Source organism: Manis pentadactyla, chromosome 5 (genome assembly GCF_030020395.1).
Source record: "Manis pentadactyla isolate mManPen7 chromosome 5, mManPen7.hap1, whole genome shotgun sequence".
Lineage (NCBI taxonomy): Eukaryota > Metazoa > Chordata > Mammalia > Pholidota > Manidae > Manis > Manis pentadactyla.
This window is the reverse complement of record NC_080023.1, coordinates 161,386,458-161,410,664: the sequence shown is the minus strand read 5'-3', so window position 1 is coordinate 161,410,664 and position 24,207 is coordinate 161,386,458. Positions and strand designations below refer to the sequence as shown.

At 41.4% G+C, this 24,207-nt stretch overlaps 1 protein-coding gene across 11 annotated transcripts in view; it reads left to right on the top strand.

The window, feature by feature from the left end:
• ZHX3 (zinc fingers and homeoboxes 3) overlaps positions 1-24,207 on the top strand; it is a 136,023-nt gene that overhangs the window by 17,350 nt on the left and 94,466 nt on the right. For 2 of the 11 annotated variants that reach the window (XM_036902272.2, XM_036902270.2), the window contains exon 1: positions 24-175. The exons of 5 other annotated variants lie outside the window; for them this stretch is intronic. The gene's annotated coding sequence lies outside the window, so the exon portion shown is untranslated. Of the gene's footprint in view, positions 1-23; positions 176-228; positions 461-24,207 lie in introns of those variants that run through there. 4 more of the 11 variants (XM_036902271.2, XM_036902268.2, XM_057502999.1 and 1 more) reach the window with 2 other exon arrangements.

Below are 24,207 nucleotides of genomic sequence, written 5' to 3'. Positions count from 1 at the left end.
CCTCCGCCCCATCTGTCAGCACCCCCACAGAGCTCTGGGCTCCGCGTCCTGGGACGTGAGGGGCCGCCGCTCCCGGGGTTGCTGCAGCCCCGGGCCGCCGAGCTGCACCGGGAGCGCCTAGCGGGGTGTGGAGGGGGACGTGGGGGTCCGCAGCTGCCCGCCTGACGGTGTGAGGGTGCGTGTGCGCCTGGGCGCCGGGAGGGAAGCGTGGGGCGGCCTGACCAACGTGGGGCGGGGATGCTGGGCGGCCGGGGGCCACTTGCTCCGACTCTGGCGCCCGTGAGTCCTGCGGGAGGTGGCAGCCCCTGCCTCCGCTGTAAAGAGCGTCAGCTCCACCAGGGACCCGCTGAAGCGGACCCGAATCACTTGGGTACAGTAGAATCCTGAATCCCGGGACCCTCGTTTGCCCATGGAAAGACATAAACCCAGACCCCGGATTCCCGGAGGACGCGAGTAGCGAGTGAGCAGAGCGTGGGGCTTGTTAATCCGTCCCAGTTTGGGATTTTCATTCAGAGAAGCCTATGGGAAGTGACTGAGGAGTCGGTGGGATGTGGAGCTTAGGTGGAAAGTGTTTGAGGGCTTGAATCATTTTGAGTTGCGTGGTTTGCGTTTCTGAACAGTGATTGCTCTGGGCTTGTGCCCGTGAGAAACTGTTACGTGATGGGGAGGAGGGGGTTAGGTAGTGGGGAGGGAGGGCATACTCCTTTCCGTTTTTATCTGTGTCATGTGAGCACACGGTATATTTATTCGTGAGACCTCCACACATCTTCAATTTAAAGGAGGATTGCAGTCGTTTTCATTTATATGTGTTCTTGTATGTTGTTATCTTGATGTTCTTTATTTGTAGTTACTTAGTATTGCAATATTTCAAAACTAAGAAAATGCGTCCTAAAATAATTGGTATTTTGCCGGATAATTCTCAACCACAGTGAAAGAGCCAAAAGTGCACTTCATTAGCTGGAACAACTTATTCGGGCTTAATTTGTTTCTAAGAGACATATAGTGGAAAAATCCAGAAGCAGCAAAATAGTATCAAAGAGTCGTAGGAAATTAATGAAAGGGCCCTTCTATTGCTGCCTTGGAAAGATGGTATCAAAGTTGCTGTAGAGGACAGAGCTACTATGTAATGGTAAACATATTAACCAAGTTGGTTTTGTGACCTTGATACATCGAGCAGCTCTTGATTTGTGCCCTGCTTCATAACCAGCAAACGTTGCATGGGAAGCCAGGTAATTTTTGGAGAAAACGTTCTCCATGTTTTGTTTCATGTTTAAGAAAGATTTCAGACTACAGCAGTCTCATGGTGGGAGAAGGCTTCTTTTTCTTTTTAAAGATAACATTAAAATTTACAAAATTAATTCATGTTTAAGGAAGGAAACTAGGAAAATAAAAGCATGAGAAAAAAAGCCATAATCCCAACAAACCATAGTAAACCACAGTTTGGTATTTACCCTTTAGTTTTTTATTCCCATGTATAAGTATTTTTCTTAACAAAAATGCTACTACCATACTAGAAGACTGTTTTGTTATATGGCTTTTTTTCCCACTTATTAATAGATTATGAAAGCTACATCTTGGTTTCGTGAGTAAGAACTTGTGTTCTCTGTGTGATCCTTTTAAAAAATATGTTGGATTCTCTGCCTAGAGGGCTTCAATAACTTTTCACCTTAAAGTAAAATCTGAAATCTTTGCCACTGGCCTAACTGGGCTGCCTCCCTGTCCTCATTTCCAGCTTTGTGGGTCAGATCTCTGCTTTCCTTACACTTTGAACTTCAAGCATATGCCAGCTTCAGTGCCTTTGCATTTGCTCTTCCTTCTGCCTAAAACTCTGTTCCCTGGATACCATCATTCTTGCCCCAAGTCTTTGCTCAGATGTAACTAACCTATCAGGCTTTCCCTGACCACTCTGTAAAATATACCCCATTGCCCTGTCCTCCTTAACCCACCTTACTTTTCTTCATAAGCACTTAACCACCATTTGGTAAATACATGGTATTTGTTGTTGTTTTTGTCTCTTTCCCTCTATTAACCTGGAAGTGTGAGACTTTTTTCACTGAAGTAGCCTTAGGGTCCAGACCAGCACCCCACACATTATAGTGTTTAATCAATATTTGTTGAATGAGTGAATGAATGAATGCTCATTATCTGTTCATTCTTACAACTTCCCTGGTAGCCTCCCAGGCTTTTAGGTATATCATGAAGTAGAAATCATGAAATGGGTAACAATCCTTTAAAAGTCAGGATAGTCTTCTCCTTTATGCATCTGAGAAGAATTTTACAAGTGAGGCTTATGATCTTAAAAAAGAATTAGTCTTGATTTAACTTGAACAATTGAGGGCAGGAACATTTTTGGCAAATGTTACTGACTGTCCTTCTTATGTATTATCCCTTGGGTCACATTGGAAATCTTTAAAAAGTATAAAGTATTCCAGTTATGTTTACAGCTGTGTTTTCAATTTGGTAGTTCTTAGTGATAGTATAAGGCTCAAGAGCATAGTGAGTCTTTTGTGTCAACAGATACCCAGAGATAAAATTACAGCTTTAATGTGTTTTCTTTTGAGGAGTGGCTGTAATATTTTATACTTTCTTTTTCTGGCAATTTTATCCTTTTCAACTCCCAGCTTATCAGTTTTTGGATGGCCTCACAGGTATACTTAAGTTTTATTTATTTTTTAACATTTTAAAATAAATCCTTGATCTCTTGAGCATTTTACATCTCATGTGACTTGAACTATTTGAAAGTACCAGTTTTATCTTTCAGGATGAAATGACATCTGTTGTAAAAACATAATTGCATTTTCATTATAAGGATGGGAAAAAATTGTATCTTGGGGTAGAATTTTTACAGAGAGGTTATAGTGTTGAGTGTAGGCTTTTTAAAAGTTCGAATTTTAGGTAGGCTACTTTTAATTTTGGTGAGTTTTTGAAAAAATCCTTGCTTTTGCTCTTAAGGAAAAGGACCACTTTGAGCATAATTGAAACAGAGATCTTCAAAAACTTTTTTCTTATTCCCCAGATATATAAGAACTTGGGAGGAAAATCCTGAATGAAAATTTTATTTTCTTAAAGACCTAAAGGGAATGTGTTGAGAATCTGTTTTTATTTGTTCCACAGACATTTATTGAGCACCTAGAGTAATTCTGTGTTGTTTTGCATGGGCCGCATTACCATACTCAGTTTTAGATTACCAACCTGATTTCTTCTCTTTTCTTGCTTGACTACCTCCCTTCTCTCATCACATTTTCTCCTTAAATGATCTCATCCATTACTAGGACTTTAATACCCTCTGAATGCAGATGACTCCCTCAGTTACACCTCCTGCCTGGGCCTTTCTGTGGTTCCAGGCTTGCATTTTTAGCCCCTGCCTTCCTGCTCGCTCTGCTTGCTGCCTTGCAGTGATTTCAAACTCCACATGTCCAAAATTGATCTCTGAATCTCCCTCTCCAGCTTCCAAATTTTCTCATTTCTCAAGTATTCCTCATTCCTTCCTCCCCTCTGCCCCAGCCTTCTCTGCCTCAGTGCCGTTACTGTCTGTCCACTTATTGTTCAGGCCAGACACCTGAAAGTCTTCCTTGATTCTTCCTGATTCATCATCCCACATCCAGTCCATCAGTGTGGCCTGTCAGCCTAGCCTGCAGAAAACCTCAAATCCTTCATTCCCTCTATCCTCTTAGTCTAGCCATCATTCTCTTCTCAGCTATGTAACTGCCCTTTCCAGCTTCTACTCATGCCTTCGAACCCCTTCTCCCAACAGCAGCCAGAGTGATCCCATTACAAGGTAAACCAGATCACATCAGCCCCCCAGCCAGTGGTGTCCCACTGCACTTAGATATGCACCAATATCCACATTTCTTACTTTGAAGTACAGGGCCTCTACCTCCCTTTTCAACCTCCAGTCCTTGCTTGCCGTACTTCTGCCAGGGTGGAACCATTAGTCCTCAAGCAAGCCAATTTTCCTCTTGGGTATGGGCCCTTTCCACTGCCCAGCACTCTACCCCCTCCTCTGCTCATAGAAAGAGCCTTCTCAAACATTTGCTCTCAGCTAAAGTGTCCCTCCTCAGAAGGGCCTTTCCTGATCACCCCTTCTATAGAAACTTCGTCCCCAGCATACCTTCTCTCTGTATGTCTTCATTTCCTGCTTATGGATTCACCAAAATTCCAAGTATCTCATTAATATGTTTGTGTCCTTCTTTATTGTCTACTCCCCTAGTAGACTGCAAGACACTCAAAGGCAGGGACAGCCTTGTCCTTCCTGTTTGTGGTACAATCCATGCTCCCTGCTCTGCCTAAAATCCAGTAGGAGCAGGTCCTCAGTATCTTTTGAATAATAATAGTTCTTATGATAGCTAACCTTCTTCAAGACTTACTATGTGCCAGGTCCATTGCTAAGTGCATTCACATGTTATCGATCTCTGTGAGAACCCACTAAGGAGGCAATGGTTATGACATTGTCATTTCTATCTGTTAGTTGAGAAAATTGAGCTTAGAGAAGTGGTGGAGCTAGGATTTGAATCTGCATGATCTATCTGTAGAAACTTCCCTCTGTTGATTACTGCCTTCTGCAATGAATGTAGGACTGACTGAATGAATGTGAAATATGCTATCATATTCACCTCTGATGCTGCCTCATGGTGGTGTTTCTATGCATGTATTGGAATATAAAAGCAACAGTGCTTGGGTTAGGGTGTTGCATTTCCTGGAAAGTTTTTGTTAATAACCACTATGCCAGAGCACATGGATTAGTGTTCAGGCTCTGTGTTTTAATTTTGCCTTTGCCACTTTCTTGCTGTAAGCCCTTGGGTAAATTACTTAACATGGCTAAGTCTGTTTTTTCAGCTGTAAATGGAGAAAAATAATAGGTCTTATCTCACAGGGTCACTGTGGCTAGCATAATTATACACAGAGAACAATCAAGGTTAGCTATTAATATTATAAGGAGGGAAAAAAAAACCCTCAGGAACAGACTTGTAGCCCCATCAACAAGTGAGATCTTGGCTGAGAGTGAAAGATGAACTATAACCAGTAGTATTGTTGCAGTGACTCTGTTTTTCAATTTATAAAAATTATCAGGGCATTAACTATTTGGATTGGTACTTAAAATCATTCTGTTGATTGTATGACAACTTTATGTTTGGATTTAAATTTGTTAAAGGCTTGCAGGTAAGATAGCTCTTTCTTCTTTTTAAACTCCTCTCCATCTTAAAGAAAGAGTCTCAGGGTGGAGAGACCTTTTGAGAGGCTAGCCATTTTTCCCCCTTTCACCAGAAAGGTACTCACCACTACTACTTACTTCAACAATGATTATTACCAGGGAACTTACTTCAACTAACCAAGCAGTAGGCCTGTGCAGGCACAATGGATACAGGTACAATGGGCTTGGTAGCCCTTGTGATGAAATATCTGGGCACAGTGGCATTTTCTGGTGGGATGGCTTGTAAGCAAGTGCTCGTCTGGTGGCTTTCATCATCTCTGTGAAATAGAGGGTGAGGTGGGTGGTCTGCTAAGAGTAAGGGGAAGAGGTCAGAGGAAAAACAAGGAGATTTGACATACAACTGAGGTCAGGAAAAGGAAACATGAATTTGGGGCAATGTCTGTGATCTCCAGGCAGTTCAGGGCTCCACTGAGGTAGGAGACCATGGGTTGATTGGGGCACCAGTAGCATTCAGCTACCTGGTTTTAGGAGGAAAGAAGGCATACTGTTGGATTGAGCTAGGGTTGGAGTTTGCTGGGGGTGAGTTGCAGAAGGAGAGTGGAGCAGAGGATCTGAGGGTATTGGCCAGGGAGTGATTAACATGATAGATAAGGTCTAGGCTGGATGGGGGTGAGAAAAGGACCAGAGGTGTTGATGAAGTCAAAGAATGGGTATATTGGAGTGATGGAATAATAGGAGGATATGGTTAGAAAGGGATTTGTTAGTGTAAGAGTTCAGAGTTGGAGCAATTAATTACTGGGCATGACAGGTCCCTGGATTTTGCCACAGGCATGAATGGCTGAAGTGAAGTGAACTAAGTGAAGGTGAATGAAGTTAAGGAGGTCAGGTAATGGAAAGAAGGCTGGAGAATTGTTTGGGTCATGTACATGGTCAGAAAAACCATCAGAAGGATGGGAAGACATTTGAGGTGGAGAGATGGTATGTCAAGTCTTCACTGAATGAAGCCCAGTAACAAGAAGAGGTGTTATGGTCAGCCTGCCAGAGCCTCTGAAGATCAGGCAGTCTGCTTCAGGGTGACCTGGCCACTTTATGGTTGCAAGGTCTCTCTAGGAGCACTCAGCCTTGGCCCAGGAGATCCCAGTTCAAGTGGGCAGCACTGATGACATGTAGTATTGTGTTTCTAAAGTTGGTTATGAAAATCTTCTGGGAATGTGTGTTACTACGGATTCCAGGGTTATATCTGAGGCCCACTGAATTATAATTTTTAGGAACAAGGACTGAGTGGTTATTTTAACCCCCTACTTCCTCCCCATTAATGGTAATTCTTTGTAGTTAGTCAAGTTTGGGAAATGTGACTTAGTGCTTAAGAACATGGGGTCAGAAAGCTGACTGGCTGGGTCTAGGGGAGGTGAGTCAGTGAGAGTGAGCCTTAGCCTATGACTCTTAACAGCTGGGTTTTCCAGGTCTATCTGACATCAGAAGCAATGAATTAAGGGACCCTCCATTAGAGGCAAACACACTAACAACAGCAAGAAGGGACTGTTGGTGATGACAAAGACAGAAATGCTATACAAAATAATTCAAAGTGTAGCTGTTTAGGGACATTCATTGTAGAGGAAACGGTTCTGTTTCCTTCAGTGGTCTCTGAATACATTAATTGTAATTGTTAAACTTCAACAGGAATAGGTCAAATTATGGTTCATTCAGAAAGGCTGAGAAGGAAGTAATGCAATTTAGAAAGCTTTCTCTCATGAACTAGCATGTTTTAGTACTCCAGTTATCCATAAAATTAATGTATATGACATAGTTCTGTCTCTGAAGATACTGAATTAAGAAAACATTTACTCCATGACAAGCTAAAGAAAAGAGCAGTTATTATCCTCAGGGGTTGTATATGTATTAGGTACTTAATATCATGATAATACCAACAGCCCTCCCACCTCTTTCTCCATGTTTCTGTTCCTTTCCACGACTAGGAAGTGGACTTCTGCAGAAGAAGAGCTGCTGAGAAGGGACCTTGCAGTTTGCCATTCTTAGCTGACCACTTAAAATTCCCTGTTGCTAGTAAGGGTGTTTTGAGTTTGAGTTGTAACATTTAGAATATTTAAACTATACTTACTACACCACCTGGTTTGTCAAACACTAAAGCTTTGGGGAAAGCATGTTGTCTGCCCTGCCAGAAGTGGGGGCTATGGACCTTGAGCCTAAAACTTGATTTGCTCTATCATGTGTTCCATTTCTTATTTCCTCTGAGCACAGCTGGTACGGAGAAGCCTGGCTTTCAAACTGGTGACCTGGGAGCCAAACATGGCATAACGTCTTGGTTATATTCCTGTCACTTAACCACATCCTTCTACTCACTGTCTCATCTCCTTGGTGAACTGCACAGAGTCACTTGAATACACATCGTGAGATCTAGAAACTATGGAAATGGAAGTTTAGCAACGCCAACTCAACCAGAACTTTCAGTTGGCAAGTTGAGATTTTTAAAAAGTAATTCTATTTAAAATAATTCAGGGTATTTTTTTCCTTTTAGAAAAACATCTGAAGCTGAGAAATATTTAACAAAGGCCAGCGAGTAGTTTAATGGTAGTAACATGTTCTTTAGTATCACACTTTCCTGCCCCATAGAACTCAGGAGCCCTTGAAGGCTCTGCCCTGTTACGGTTCTGTTTATCACGCTCGAGTCACTAAGGGCGTTCAGTTCGGGAAGTGTTTGTATGCCTGCTGTTAAGGAAGAAAGTGTTTATATGCCTGTTCTCAAGGAACTTACTTTTCATAAGTTAGACAAGGTACATTTAAATCTCTAACCTCAAGCACACCAGGCTGTGTGTTGCGAAGGAGGTATAATCAAAACGTAGGTTCACAGACAAAAGAGGTTATTTCTGATGGTGGGTGGAAGTGGAGAGAGGTGACTAGGGCCTCTTTCAGGAGTATTTGTATTCAGACTGGATCTTGTAGGTTGGGTAGGATTTTGAACTACTATATTTTATATTGTCTGTTTATTAAAGCATCATTTATTTTAGCAGGACTGTAGAAATATTTTGGTGCTTAATAAATTAACTTTCAGTCACCCAAATGACCTACTCATCCAGAATGCCTCATTCCTTAATTATTTTGTCTCTTAATTACTTATCTCTGCAGTTAACATGTGAAGTGTTAAGGAATATATGGTGGAGAAGGGCTTTTATGGAAAGCCCTTAAAATTTAAATAATTTAAAAAATAATCTTGGGATCACAGTGATGGTATCTCAAATACCAAAAGAATTGTAAATTTAGTGCTGTGGTGATGAATAGAAAACCAGAATGATAATGGAAGGCATATGTTTGGGTATATGGTTTAGGAATTGAAGGAAGTTGGAACTGTAAGTGATGTTGGGAAGGCCTTTATTGGGAAAGGAATAGTCTGCCTGTTGGGAGACCTTGAATACTCACCATCTCATTTCTGAGTATCTTTCTAAGGGAAGACTGGCAAGGAGGGCAAGAGAGCCCTGTGGCAAGCAGAGGCCAGCTCCTTGTTCTCTTGTTCTAGCATGGTTAAGCACAGAGCGTTTTACAGGAAGGTTGTGAAGCAATGCCCAGAATGATTCTACCTGCTCCCGGCCTCTGTGTATCTTGTGTCTGAGCTTGGCCTGCCTCAAAGTTCTATTTTCCTGCCAAAAAGTAGATTGTCTCTCTGGCTGACATGTGTCCCTCTGGTTGCATCCTCACTCCTTTGGCAAGCCTATTTCTTGCCATGGTAGGTTAGCTACAGCTGGATCATTGTGCTGCCATTGCAAATGGTTATTTTCATGCCTGAGACCTTGAAGTCACTTTTTCCTTTCCCATGTTAAGGCTCTGTTTTTACTATTCCACCTGCCCTTTCCATTCGACACTTAATTTTAGCTGAGAAACATACCACTTGCTACCTTTTGTGCTGAAATGGGGCCCTGGTTCAGAGCTCTGGTCAACTTGGGAATCAACATGTATGGTTTTAAAAAGATAGTGTTTCCCTTTTTGTTTATACCCGATAATGCCAATAACATTTTAAAAGCCAAGATATTTGGCAATGCTGTATGCCCCCATTTTACCATGCAGGTAACCGAACAACTGTAAGAAAAATAATTCAGTCACCCACCAATAATGTACTTACCATATGTTTCCTATGTGTCAGGTACTATGTTAGACACCAGTGGGGAGCTAGTCAGACATGGCCTCTCTCTGGCTTCATACCACTTACAGTCTGGTGGATCCCTGGCCAGGAAGCCATGATAGATTCGTAAATAACTGTAGCCCTGGACAGAAAGGTCTGGCATCTAAATTCTGTCTTATATCAATTACATGACCTTAGGTGTTTGCCTCTTATTTTCTGTCAGCTAGAATAAAAAACTAGGTTTATAAGAGTTTTTTGATACTTAATGACACTACATAGGAAAGAGTTTTGAAAAGGTCAAGTTACTATATATGCAAATATAGGTGGGGGTAAGTCAGCGCTTGCCTTGTTTAATAGGAATGGTTAATGGAGGGTTTCCACTACTCTGTGGCTCCAGAGGATGCCATGTAGCTTCAGGGAATCCACAAATTAATACCTGGACTAAATATTATTAATGTTTCCCTAATTCTAACATTTATTAATAATAAGAAAATAAGCTATTTTTTAGTGCAAGGGGTTAATATAGATCACTTAGTAATCCCTGAAGAACTGTAGATTTTATACACACTGGCATTATTTCAGAAAACAATGCTTCTAGATATTTACTGTATAATCAGAAATTTATTACTGCAACAATGGATATATGATAATACAATATAATACACACCATGGAGTTATAGTGTACTAAGGCAAAAATTTATCTGAACAATAATTATAACAAACTGAAAAGAATCCTTTGTAAATAGTAAAACATATGTTTAGTTTTTGCAGATATAGGTAGATAAGGAGTTTTGAACTGTATGGTTCCTTTTTGTTTCTGACCTGTTGTTTTTATGTTCTTTCTCTTATCTGCATTATCACTGAAGAACTAAGACCTCTCATTATTGATATTTTCTGTAACAACCTAGACAAGACCCTTAATCTTTCTGAACTTCACTTTATTCTTAAAATATGGCCTTTTCTTTGCCATGCCAACTTTGCAGGGTTGTTGAGATATTTCAACAAAGTATCAGAAAAGATGTGCTTCAGCCTGTGTGCTGGTCCTCATTGAGTTGTAGCTGTAGTGGGCAGGTAGTTTTGGCAAATGAATGCCCGAGGAGGGCTGTGTCTTCATGTATAGCACAGCCCTTGTTCAGGTTTCCTGATTTTCCTCATCACAGTTCAGCACCTCCACATCCTTTAGTCCCGTTCTCATTTAAGAGCATTTCACTTTATATCTGGTTGACTGTTAGCCAACATTTATTGGGCTTCTGCTGTGTGTCAGGCATCATGCAGAGTTATAGAGGGGAAATTGAGGAAGGGGGTCAGACTCTGACTCCAGAGTGCCTGTTAGAATCAGGGATGAGCCCCAAGTCTGTGACATTGATTCTGGCCTGAATTTACAGCCTGCTGGCCTCCTGTATAGACTTGTCTGTCCCTACAATTGGGTGAGCCAGTTCCTTAAAGTACATCTCTTTGTACGTGTTTGTATACATGCACACATCACACATGTGTCCTGTTGGTTCTGTTTCTCTGGGAGCCCGAATTCCGATACAGTGCTCAGAAAATGCTCTGATTATTGATGCAGAAAGAGGAGTAGGTGTGGCAAGCTTGAGGCTTATTGTGGTTTTAGCTATGTTGGGTTTGAGGTGCCTGTGGAATCCACTTGGAGATACCAGCAGGCCGATGTCACTAGGGTGTGGAGAGCTCACACCAGTGGTCTGGACTGTAGATACACAGGTGTGGGAGTCACCAGTGTGTAGCTGTCAGCTGAAGCTGTGTTAATGATTTAAGACAGAGTAGAGTAAGGTGAGAGGTGGAACCCCAGGAAACACTAATATTTAGGGGAGAGGCAGGAAAAAGAGCCAATAAGGAAAACCAGAAAGGAGTGGACAGAGAGGTGGAAGATGAAGCGAGAGTGGGGTCCTGAGAAGTAAGGCAGGGGAGAATTTCAAGGATGGAGTGTGGCACTGCCAAGCGCCATAAAAAGCTGAGAGAAACATCAGTGTGTGTCTGTGAACTTAGCTCCTAGGCAGTATCATTAGTGGTGTCTGCTTCAGCGTCACAATGCATTACAGCCCGTGGAACAGAGAATCCACGGTGACGAAGCAGAGATACATGTCTGCTGTTGCTATTTCGTAAAGGCATTTACAATTATGAAGTATGAGGATAAGAAGGGCCTGTGGTCCTCTTGAGGAAGCGATGATTTTAGGGGCTCTAACATGTTCAGAGGCTGAAGAAGCAGAGCTAGAAGGAAGAAGGGAGAGAGGGCAAATGATTGATGAAGGTCCCTCCTTGGATGGAGGGACATGCACAGGGGATTGCCAGTAGCATTGCCAGAGGAGGGGTGGCTCTTTCACAGGCATGGAAAGAGGAAAGGCTATTTGGGGATGCAGATATGTCTATTGGAGGTAGGAGGTTAGGGGTTTGCCTTTGTAAAATCTTCCATTTGTGTGTGTGTGTGTGTGTGTGTGTGTGTGTGTGTGAGTGAAATGGCAACAGCTGATAGCCAAGGGAGGTGGTCTAGTAAGGTCTTTGAAGACAACGGTGAGGGTATAAAATTATTGCTGTGGGGCTCGACAGTGGAGGCTGGTAATTGTTCCTACTGTCTATGGAATGAAAGTTACACTCCACAGTCTGATGTTTATGAAGTCCTCCACAGTCTGCCTTTAATCAGTTTTGCAGGCTACCTATCTTTTTTTGTTTCATTCTTGCACCCTTATACTTCAGCCAAGAGGTTCTTTGCTGTAGCAGTAGAATGTGACTGAGAGACAGTCCTGTGGTCTGGTCTTGGTCCTCTGTTTAGTAGCTGTGGGATTTTGGACATGCTTTAACTTCTCTTAAGTCTCTTTCTTCATTTGTAAACTGTTCATTAGAACAACAATAATAAGCAATGATGATAATGGTTATATCAGATGAGAAAACATATTTTAAAGTACTTTGTAGAGGATAAGTAGCATATAAATGGAGCTGGTGTCATTGGGCCATGAGTAATCCTAGTTCCAGGCTTTTGTGTAAACCATCTTTTTTACACATGGGAGTCCTCCCCCTTCTTTCCAGCTATCTAAATTCAGCCTGTATTATGTAGAGAAATGCTAGCTCCTGTAACAGCTAAACTCTGCTGAGATCTCAGTGGCTCAAAACAGTAGATATGTTCATGATCATTTCAGACCCAAGCAGCTGTGTGAGCAGAGGGGGCCCAGACGGATGTCATCTTCAGCGTGGTTTCCCAGGTTGCCTGGGTGTTGATGTCAGCCAGCAGGGTTGTATGATTTGTGCTTTGATGCACCAGGCCCAGGATAAGAGCTGGTGACTAAGGCCAAAGGAGAGAGGGTTGAGAGAGGCACTTGCTGGATAGGAGATGAATTCGGGGTATCTGGGTTTTAGTGTGCCAGAGTGGGGCAGGGGCTCTGAGAAGGCAGGCAGGACCTGTCCAGCCCTAGGACAGAAGCAAGGCCATGTCTCCTGCCTCAAGGGACAGAGCCTGGGGAGTGTTGGCCTACGACTGCTTCCTGGTGCAGGCAAGCACTACAAGGGTGGGGGGTACAACCAGGGTGTTTATACACCTTCTCAGGTGAACTTTCTAACAGCTGGGAGACAGACGCTGTTTATCTTTTTCAAGATGAGACAACTGATGAGGTGGCACCTTGTCAAAAGCCACACAACTAATAGGCCGCAGAGAAATGAGCCGGTACTTGAGTTTTTGACGTCAGAGCCCTTGGTGGTGAAGCCAGGAAATATCCACCCAGAGAGCTGGAAAACCTGGCCTTTGAAGTTTGTTTGAGGTGAATCCCTGAGCACAGGTTGGAGGAGGACCCCTGTGGTGGCTGTTCCTGTATAGGTGACTCACCCTTTGGCTACTCTGGCTGGAGGAGGGAAGGCAAGAGAGGAGCATTCCAGGCAGAAGGAGCAACCTGAGCGAAGATCCTAAGGCAGAAATGTGCTTAGAAGGCTTGGGGACCGAAAGGAGGCCGAGTTGGTCCATGACAAGCAGGTGCATGAGAAGAAGCTGGAGAAGGAAGCAGGGCTGGGTCACACAGGAACTCTCAGGCCTGGTAAGGAGGTAGGATTTATTCTAAGGGCCGTGAGAATGACTGTGTATTTTGAGTGAAGGTGAGGTGGTCTGATTTATAGTTTACAGAACACCATTCTGGTTGTTGTGTGGAGAGTGGGTGGAGGGAAGGCCTATATTGAATGTAGTGAGTGAGGGAAAGAGGGGAATTTGAGAGGAGAAGTGAGTCCAGAGCTCAGGGCAGATGTTCAGGCTGGCAAAGAAAATATGATCCTGTATTTCCCGTTAGCTCACTCCCTGTTCTTAGCTAAGCTTCCTTCAAGTAGACTTATCCACAGTTTCTACTTCCTCACCTTCTCAACTCAACTCTCTGTGCTCTGGACTCTGTCACACCACTTCCCTGAAATGTTTTGGGCAAAGGGCACCAAGGCCCTTTATGGTTAGCCAGGCCTTTAGCCCTTGATTTGACTCCTGGCTTGACTTGCATCAAATCACACTGTGAGCTGTTCCTGCCTTCAAAGGCTCTCTTCCTTATCCTTCTGTCTCTGTGGTTCCTCATCCTGTGATTCCTTTGTGGTCTCTAAGTCTTCATGCCAGCCCTGAAGTGATAGAGTGCCCCAGGCTTCAAACCTTGGTCTTCCTGGGTGTTCTCTGTGCCTTTCTGAATAAATAGCCCTCCCCACACTTCATCAGGGCGATGCCTACTTGCCTTTTCAGTTTCCTTTCAGGTGTCCCCTCCTCCAGGAAGCCTTCCCTGACCCCTCAGGCTAGGTTAGGCTCCACTTCTCTGCCTTTTCCATTTCTCCTGGAGCACAAAGTGGATATGATAGCACTTAGCACACTGCTTACTTACTTGTCTCCCAGTCTAACAGTGCTTGAAGGATAGGATTACAGTGAAATGCCCTGTGATCTAGGACAAAGATTGCTTTCTCCAGTTCAGGTGAGAGCCTCACTTTATCAGGAAGGTATCTACCCCTGATTGTATGTCCTTTAGTAGAGCATTCATTTCTCACTGAGTCTGAGGGCTGCGAATTGTGGTTTTCTCACTGAGTCTGAGGGCTGCGAATTCTGGTGTAATATCTTCTGTAAGCAGAAGGAATTAATTTAACTCAAAGAAATTGTGTCTATCTTCTGAAAGGAAAAAAAACCCTGAGAATTTAGGAATATGAGTTACTTTAGAAGAGCTTCCAAAGACGTGCACTGTGTGGTAGCTGGGTCTCCACTCCCTCACTCCCACCTCAAAAGCCTTATACATGAGCCTCATATTTTGTGATTCCACAGTTCTGGGTTTGACATTACAGTTGCCTTCACGGTGATGAGCACTAACGTTTTCCTGAGTGGGACTGTGACAGCCTTCAAAGGCAGCAGATAAGCCAATGAACTTAGCATGAGCCTTGGCGTTTATGTCCTTCCCTCCTGCTGACCAGCTCACTGTGTGAATGAAAAAGAAGAGCTGGGGAGAGACAGAGCAGTATACGCTGAGGTGTACAAGGCACACCTGGAATTCACTAAGGTTCTGGGCAATTAGTGTCACTAAATTCTCATGCTTCTCTTTCAAATGTCTTTTTCTACTCTTTTGAATTCTTTCTTTTTTGTCTTTCTTTCAGTTCCAAATCCACTGTATCTTTTTTGGAAGACAGAACAAAGAAAATAAAATGTTAAATCACTTTCTTCCCAGTGGCCTGACTTTTAGAATCTTTCTTGATTTTTTTCCCCCAGTGTTTAGTTTTCTGAGCCTAACAGAGCAAAAAGCAGAGATGCCTTTGTCTAAATGAAACTCTTAGCTTCATTACTCCAAATAATGCTACAGGTTATATTTCTGCCTTTTTGATGTAGCGCTGGGCTGATTATTTTTAAAGAAAAAACAGTACGAGGTTGTTGTTATTTATTTTTAACTATAGACATCTCTCAAGTGATATAAGACTGCCTAAGTATGTGTAATAGTGAGTTACATTTGAGCCCCCATATTACTTTCTCAAGGTTTTTATTGTTATCATGATGAGAAATGCTTGTACACATGAGCTGCACTCTATTGATTCCACTTATATTTATTTCTGGTGTCCAAACAAGACATTAGGATTTCAGACTCTCTAGGAAGTGGCACAGGGTTTTTCAGTATGTCCACTGGTGAGATGCCAAGTCCCCTTATGTAGGAGACCTCTCTGTTAGCCGGAGAACATTCTTCCTCACAGGAAGCTACAGGTTGTGTCTTGTGACTTTTGACCTCTTGGATTTACTTAGTCTCTCCCACCTTATACAACATATACATCCCTTTAGGTACTTGAAGACAGCTTTCATCTTCCCTTTTGTCCCCGAAGCCCTTCTCTCCAGAGTGTCGATCCCTGGTTTCTTCAGATGTAACTTCTTTCTTTTTTTCTACATGTTGTGATCCTAATAGATCATCCCAAGGTTTTGTTAGCTTCACTGGTGGCTTAATCTCTTATTGAACTTACTCTTAGCTGAAACCCACCTTCATGGAACCCACCTCTGAGTGGAGGTTTTGAAATGTCTATTTAATGGAATATTTTTATCTTAGTGGTCTTAATAGTAAAGTATTTAACAAAATGCTTCTAATAATATTGTAATATACTCCCCCTTAAAACAAAGGCTTTTAAGTCCTGGGGTGCAGGTAAAATGCCAGGTAAAAGGCCATAGAATTTGATTACTGTAAGCCAGAGGAGACTTAAGCAATTTCACTCATGTCTGATAGTAAGAACTAGCATTGACTGAGCCCTCACAACATGCCAGCCACTGTGCAAGGAATGTTACACGTATCATTTAGTGTAATACTCACATCAACCTTGGTTAATAAAGATATCATTAATAGCAGATACTGTTATTGACCTTATTTTAATGATGAAGAAACTGAGGCTTTGAAAGCTTGGTACTTGTCCCATGTTTCACATGTTGCCCTGCGGCCTAGACCTTGAGCTGTTAATATGCCACTGTTATGCTTCTCAAACACTTTTCTGCTGGGTAAAGCTCTGTGAACAGCTCCCTTCTCTTGGGCCTCATATTTAGCAATCCAGTCTTCCTAACAAAAATGTAAAATTTAAAGAGGAAGAATTGGATGGTTCTTTGCAACTCATCAGGGCACCTAGAAGGGTGTTCTGTATGTAGTGGGTGCTGACGGTAGAACTGAGGTCCTCTGTACCATGTCTCCAGACCCAATACAAAGAGATTAAGCTTCTGTGAGTTCTTTAGTCTTGGGATGACTAGGGCTTCTCCAGACTCCATAAGTCCATCTTAAACCAGTACAAGTCTAATGCCATCATGGGAGGCTAGGACTGAACCTTTGGTTTGGCAACTGGCTAGCACAGACCACATGGGAGACAGTATGCTATTGTAGTTAAAGGTGGACTGGCAGCCAGATAGCTGTATTCAGTCCTGGCTCTGCCTGACGTACTTACCCTCTGTGGGCCTCAGTGTGTTCATTTCCTGGGAGTTGGGAGGGAGAGAAAGGTATGAGGGCAGCGGGGAGTTGGTTACTCCACATTCTTTTCCCACTCTTTCAGAGGTTAAAATAGCCCTTTTGGTCCTGGGGAGTCAGTTCTTATGCCCTGTCTCCCAACACCATGCTTGAAATAGTGGTACAGTTGGAGGGATGGGACTTTGGAAGGCTGTTGTTTCCTCTTCCCCCAGTTCCTAAGAGATTGGTGATTTGGACACCATTACTATTTTGGGGTAAAACTGGTACTTGGTAACTGAGCTTGGACTGAGAAATTAAAATGTGGGTCTGCCTAGAACTTCTCCCCCACTTCACAGGGCCCCATGGGTTTGGGAACCGGTATTAATTGCCCTGTGGTCTGAGGAGAGTTGCTCAGGTGTGGGACTACTTCAGGCCTGTTGGGGGAGCGCCGGCTAGTCTGTGAGTCTGGTACCACAGAATCGTCATGTCCAGCCTGTTTGTGCATCTCAGCCTGAGATGAGCTCTAGAATTGCCCGATCTCCCTATGATTCAGGTGTAAATGATTCTAGAATGCTGTAAATAGTGATTTATCATAACTCAAAGTCCTAACAGGAGAAGTTGGTATTCTCAATTAAGGATAATTCCTGAGAGTTTACTTAAAGAGATGTGTGTAGGATGTAGCAGAAACCTCAAGGGACAGTGCAGGAACTGCAATGTTCTAAGCTCTGATGGGACACGTGGATGAAGTGGTTATTAGAAGCCAGAGGAGATTGTCATTGAGAAGAGGCCACCTTGAGAGGATCTGTGACTTTTGCTTGTGGGATATACCCAACCAAGTGGAATGAATCCCCTAATCTCACCTGCCATCTCCACCTCATTTCTTTCCTTTAATCTCTTTCTGGGACTCAGCATTGGACAAATGCAATCAGAAGCCAAAGGGCACAAGGGCCTATTGACGTGATCAGTAAAGATCAGACTGCCAGGGCAGAGAGCAAAGTGGAGAAGGTGGTGCATGCATCTGGAGGAGCAACAGGAAGATGTTAGGCATCAGGACTGCACAGTGTCAGAATGGTCAGAACTTGAGTATGTGCACTGTGTGTGCGTGAGGCAGAAGGTGGGAAAAGGGACCTGATAAGTGTTTCTTGAGCATCACCATGTGCTAGGGACTTTTCTCATGACACAATCACCTTTTGGGGCAAGTAGTATTTTCATGTTATAGATGTGGAAAACTTGAACCCAAATCTCTTGGCTCTAAGTCGGCTCTGTCTTGGTGATCCCTGTGGTGACAGATGGAAGCCAGATATCCATAACATCTGACTCTGGCCCGTTTCAGAAAGCTACAGTTCCTGGCATTGCTGGGAGAGCATGGGAGGACTGTAAAAGAGCTGCTGTGTATTTTTTTTCTTCCCATCTATGAACTTGAAGAGAGGGGGAAAGAGGAGGAAAAAAACTCAACTTGGCATGAAAGATGTTAAGTGAGATCAAATAAGGTGAAAAGCAAAATAGGATCCAGAAGCTTAGTTTTGCTTTGACCCAAAGTTCACGGATGGCTGCTGTACAAAGTCCTTTTTACTTTCCACAAATGTTAAACACCTTTCATAACATGAATCTCATTATCTTTTACTTTTGGTTGTTTATGTACTTAAATACCTTTATAAAAGACAACCAATTGACCATGAAGATCAAACTATGTGTCAACTTTGTTAATTCATTTCTTGCTAATGTACATTATTATACTTATGAGTTAAAATTAATTTGGTTCTTGATACAGTCATTGTAAAAATATTGGACAGTTAGCAGTGAAATAGAAATTTTAAGCACAGAAAAGAGGAATCCTAACACCCTAAAAAGTGAACTTCAAACTTTTTTCCCTAGTTTTTGTTACATGCATGCATAGATTTTACATGGCTGGAATTGTGCAAGTTTATATGGTTTTTTTGTCTTATGAGTATTTTTCCATGTTGCTATATAACTTCATAACTATTTATACTAGTTTATCAATTTACCTTAAACATCCTCCTACTTGTTGGATATTACTACTTATTTGTTTTCATGCCATGAAAGACAGTGGTGGTTTTGGTTGAACATTTAAGTGGTTTATTTATTATTTTTCTTTATAAGCATTGTTCATTTGCATATTCATACATCTGGTTTCCCTACCTCCTCCCTCTTTTGTTCTTTCTGGCAGAGAGAAAGGAATTGTTATTTTTTTAGGGTAATTTCTTAGAAGTGGGATGAACTTTGAAGGTATATCAAGGAAAATTATATAATAGCTTTAGGATTTCAGAGAAAATCAAGATTACAATTAAAATGAGTAATTAAGCAGAGTCATTGCTTAAAATGTTAATGTGGATTTTCATTTTAAATCCTAGGTTTTAAAATTTTTTGTTAAAAAAGAAATTAGGCATCATTTATATTTACATACAAAATTCAGCTGGAACCCTAAGCTGTGATTAAGTTTTAAAACATTTGTTCTTGGCTAAATTGAATGTAGTATAATTCTGAACAAATCTTGTGTTTGATTAATGATATTGGCCCCAGTTATCCTGTAACCCTGAAATATTAGTATTGGCTTGGTAGTCCCCTGAGCTTCTCTCTGGGAGGTGGTCATCCCCCCTTAACTCATTCTGCTCAGCCCTGGGGAGCCTGGCCACTTCTATTCCCTCATTTGCAAAGCTGGAGCCCTCTGGCCAGAGGGGCTTCCTGATATGGTGCCTTTGTCTTTCCACTTACCTTCCACTGGCCATAGTTATGCTTTCTGGAAAAACAGACAGGTTTTTCCCACTGATCAGGAAAATTCAGAAAATCAGAGATCAGTTCTGGTTTTTGCTTTCTGTGTCCTTAGCTCCTGGCACAGTGCCTGGCACACAGCAGATGCTTAAAAACACATTTGTAGAATGAAATGTCTTGAGACAGTCCTTCAAATATGTGACTACAACTGTGATGTCCTCACTTAGTTGCCTCTTCTTCAGGTTTCATATCCTCCAGTGTAGCCATTCCTCATGATAGACTCTCCAGATCTCTTTCCCTCCCAGTCTGTGTCCACAACTTGCTGTCATTCTGTCATAATAAGTGGCCAGATCTGCAGCAATACATTGAAATGTGCAATACTTTTTTTTCTTTAGCAAATCCCCAGTTGCTTATATCTTTTCACATGACCTGCTGTCAAGCCTGGTCCCTTCCCAGACATGCTTGTGTAACTGAGTGTTTCCTTCTAGAGTAATGTCACTTGATGTTTGATGAGGGCTCTTCAGAACTCTCATGTGAGCCATTAGTAAAAATGAGGAAGAGGGAGGCCCATGGAAGGGTCTGTGGAAACATCCCTCCAAATTGACAGTAATCCTCATGCTTTTCAGACTGTGGTGTTCATATACACTACCCGGGAATTTGGTTAAAATGCAGATTCTGGTTCAGTAGGTCTGGTGCAGCCTGAGATTCTTTCTTTCTAACAAGTTCCCAGGTGACACTGCAAGTCTCTCATGTCAGACTTTGAGTAGCTTTGCTGTACCCATCAGAGCCTCCAACAGAAACTATCCATTGCAGGTACTTGACTCTATACTCAGAGGTTTACTTCCTATCTCATTAGGTAAATGAAGAAACCATGAGTGGCACGGCTGCACCAGCTCCCAAGAGTTGCGTACCTTTCTGTGCATGTTTGATTGGACCCTTTTTACCAGCCCAGCAAGCTGTTATCCAACGCATTTGGTATCTTTTCAAGTTTCTTGTCATCTGGACACTTGATAAAGCACTCATGTATTCTGATCACTTTTTAAAAAAATTATTAATCTGGTACATTTTCATATACCAAAAAGTTACCAGCAGAGAAAGACAAATACCATATGATTTCACTTATTTGTGGACTCTAAAAATAAAATGAACAAATTAGCAGTAGACTCATAGACTCTAAGAAGTGACTTGTGGATACCATGGGGGAGGAGTTAAGATGGGTGGGTGGAGGGGGGATAAAGGGGCACAAAAATTCTCAATCATAATATAAGTGGGTCATGGGAATGGTAGTGCAACATGGAGAATACAGCCAATGAATCTGTAACGTCTTTCTATGTTGACGGATAGAAACTGCACTAGTTGGGATGAGGATTTAATAATGTGGGTAACTGGTGAACCACTGTGTTGTGTACTAGAAACTAATATAAGATCACATATCAACTAATTTCAATTTTTTTTAAAAATTTACTCAAGAACTAAATAGATACTTTTATTTAAAAAAAACATTGGTTAGAAAGTATAGTGTTACTGATAAAATTCTTCTGTAAGAAATGTTATGGAGCATCCAGGTTTTTTTACTTGATTGGAATTTGGAGAAAATGGATGCATTGTTGAAATTACATTCCTAAACTGAAAGATACTCATGCAGCTGGCAACCTTGCAGTAGTAGATTAGTGAGTTCTGTAGAACTAACTCCCAAGGTGGGGAGGTCATGAGCACCTGATCCTCCTTTTCTCTAAACTTTCAATCTTTTAGCTTAGGGAATGAATGCTTTTCTTTTGCCCTTTGTTCAAGTCTGATAACACTGTGACCAAGACTTTTGGTTATTTCAAGGGATGATGATTATGTGAAAATTTAGACAACCAAGCATTCATGCTTGCTTATTTTGTAGAGCTCATTGTGACCTAGTCAGTAGGACTCGTCTCTGCAATAAGGATTCTCTACCTCTTTGTGAGATGACCTCTTATATCCTCAAAGGCATAGGATGAACAGAAAGAAGAATACTGCTAAAGTTATTGAAACAGAAGTTTTGCTTCGAATTGTTCTGCAGCCCTAGGGGTAAAGGGCCTTCTGAGCTCAAAGTTTGTGCTTGAAGACTGAATAGCATTCTCCTTCCCTGAGCAGGCCTCTGGGCTGCAGTATTCTTGAGGGGAGAGGATGTCAGAGTCATTTTCAAAGTGCACTCTACCCATTGCACTAGTCATGGCAATTTATAGCCTGGTGATTGCAATTGTCATAACAGCCCCCATTCACCCCCACCCTCCACAGAGTCATACAATCTATTAAATTTTACCTACATGGGTTACCTTTTTGTTTTGAATATAGTAGGTGTGGCCAGCCCCCTGAAAGGTATGCTGCCCACTGAATATCAAAAGCCCCTCTCTCCCTGTGCACTCTCAAAGCCCTTAAACCCCAAGGTCACCATTTGAGCATATGGGGGACAGGTAAGCAATGACATGTTGCTGCAGTGCTTCACTTATTAACTTCCTCCCTTCCCATGGTCATGGTTTTCCATGGTCAACCAGATGTCTCTGTTCTTTTAGGGGGCTCATATGCAAGCAAGCACAGTTGTAGCAGCAATCATCCCTTCCCTTTAACAATTTTTTTCATTATAATAATTTTCATTTGAAATGTGTTATGAACCTCCATGAGCCCATCCCATAATCTCAACAATATCAACATCTTTCTAATTTTGTTTCATTTCCCACCCCTCTTCATCTTCTTTCCTACCCACCACCATACCAAGAGCCCTCATCTTTTGATCTTTCAAAGAAAATTCCAGATACCCTATCAATCCATGTATGTATAATACATAAAGTATGTAACTTAACAGAGAAATATTTTTTTTTGGAGAGGGCATCTCTCATATTTATTGATCAAATGGTTGTTAACAACAATAAAATTCTGTTTAGGGGACTCAATGTACAATCATTAATCAACCCCAAGCCTAATTCTCAACAGTCTCCAATCTTCTGAAGCATAACGAACAAGTTCTTACATGGTGAACAAGTTCTTACATAGTGAATAAGTTCTTACATGGTGAACAGTTGCAAGGGCAGTCATCACAGAAACTTTCAGTTTTGATCACACATCATGAACTATAAACAATCAAGTCAGATATGATTATTCATTTGATTTTTATACTTGATTTATACGTGAATCCCACATTTCTCCCTTATTTATTTATTTTTTAATAAAATGCTGAAGTGGTAGGTAGATGCAAGATAAAGGTAGAAAACATAATTTAGTGCTGTAAGAGAGCAAATGTAGATGATCAGGTCTGTGCCTATAGACTAAGTATTAATCTAAGCTAGACAAGGGCAACTAAACATCCACGGATACAGAAAATTCAGAGAAATATTTTTTTAAAAACTTTTTTACTGAAGTATAATACATATAAAGAAAAATGAATATAAGTATAGAGGCTGGTGAATTTTCACAAACTGGGTGGACTGATACAAGTGGCATGCAGATCAAGAAATGGCATCACCTGCACTAAGCAGTGGACTTTTTCTGGATGAATTCAGTGTTAATCTCCAACTTGTCCTTTACTAAATATTCTAAACTTATTCTGGGACATAACTGAAGTTTTTATGGTATGTCCACAGTTTAATTAGTTAAATATAAGTAACTTCTCATTCCAAATACATAAAAGACAATTTGACTCTAATTCTGTTCAACAAACAAAATCAAGTGTTTTTAGTTTCAATGAGGCAGTTACTTTACCACTGGGATTAATATGTTTAGATAATTCTAACTTCTAAAAACCAAAGACAGTGTCTTTCAATTATGTCACAAAAGTTTAATCCTGTAACTAAACATTAAATTAGGAAACCTCGATCAGAGGAGGAAGACCACAGCAACAAAAATTTTGTTTCAACATTGATAATAATTAGGTTGCTTTAATTTCAGTGAAAAATAAGCAGTAAGGCCCATATTCAATCCAGGTTGAAAAGTAATGACTTATATGTGTTAACAATGTTTGATGAATAATACTTAAAAAAACTCCCTATCATGACATTAACATACCTAAAAATAGCAGTAAGTTCTTTAGTATCATCCAAGAGTATGTTAAAATTACCCTGATTGCTCAAAATTGTCTTTTTTTTTTTAGATTCACACTTTACTTTTAATTGGTGGCTCATATAAAAATTGTTATAGGTTTAGAAGATATATTTAACATCTTTTATGTTTTTTACATAGCAATAGCTTTCATATAGTACTGATGCTCTGTGTTTGCTAAGTTATCAGCAAAGAAAAATGTAGTCATTTCTATCATAATTATTCATCTTTGGTTAGAAAAGATTTTAAAAATTGATCTAGCCAGCCTTTCCAGACCTGTACTAATTTGGTTTAGTACACCTATTTTACAAATGCTACTCTTACTATCTTCTGCAAAGTCATTGTGTTATTCTGGATTTGCATTTCTCTGGCAACATTTCTCATCTATTTCCACATATTCTTTTATTTTATTTTTGGTATCATTAATGTACAGTTACATGAGCAACATTATGGTTACTAGACTCCCCCTAATATCAAGTCCCCACCACATACCCCATTACAGTCACTGTCCATCAGTGTAGTAAGATGCTATAGAGTCACTACTTGTCTTCTCTGTGCTATACTGCCGTCTCCATGCCCCTCCCCCTACATGTGTGCTAATCGTAATGCTTCGTTTTCCCCCTTATCCCTCCCTTTCCACCCATCCTCACCAGTCCCTTTCCCTTTGGTAACTGTTAGTCCATTCTTGGGTTCTATGATTCTGCTGCTGTTCTGTTTCTTCAGTTTTTGCTTTG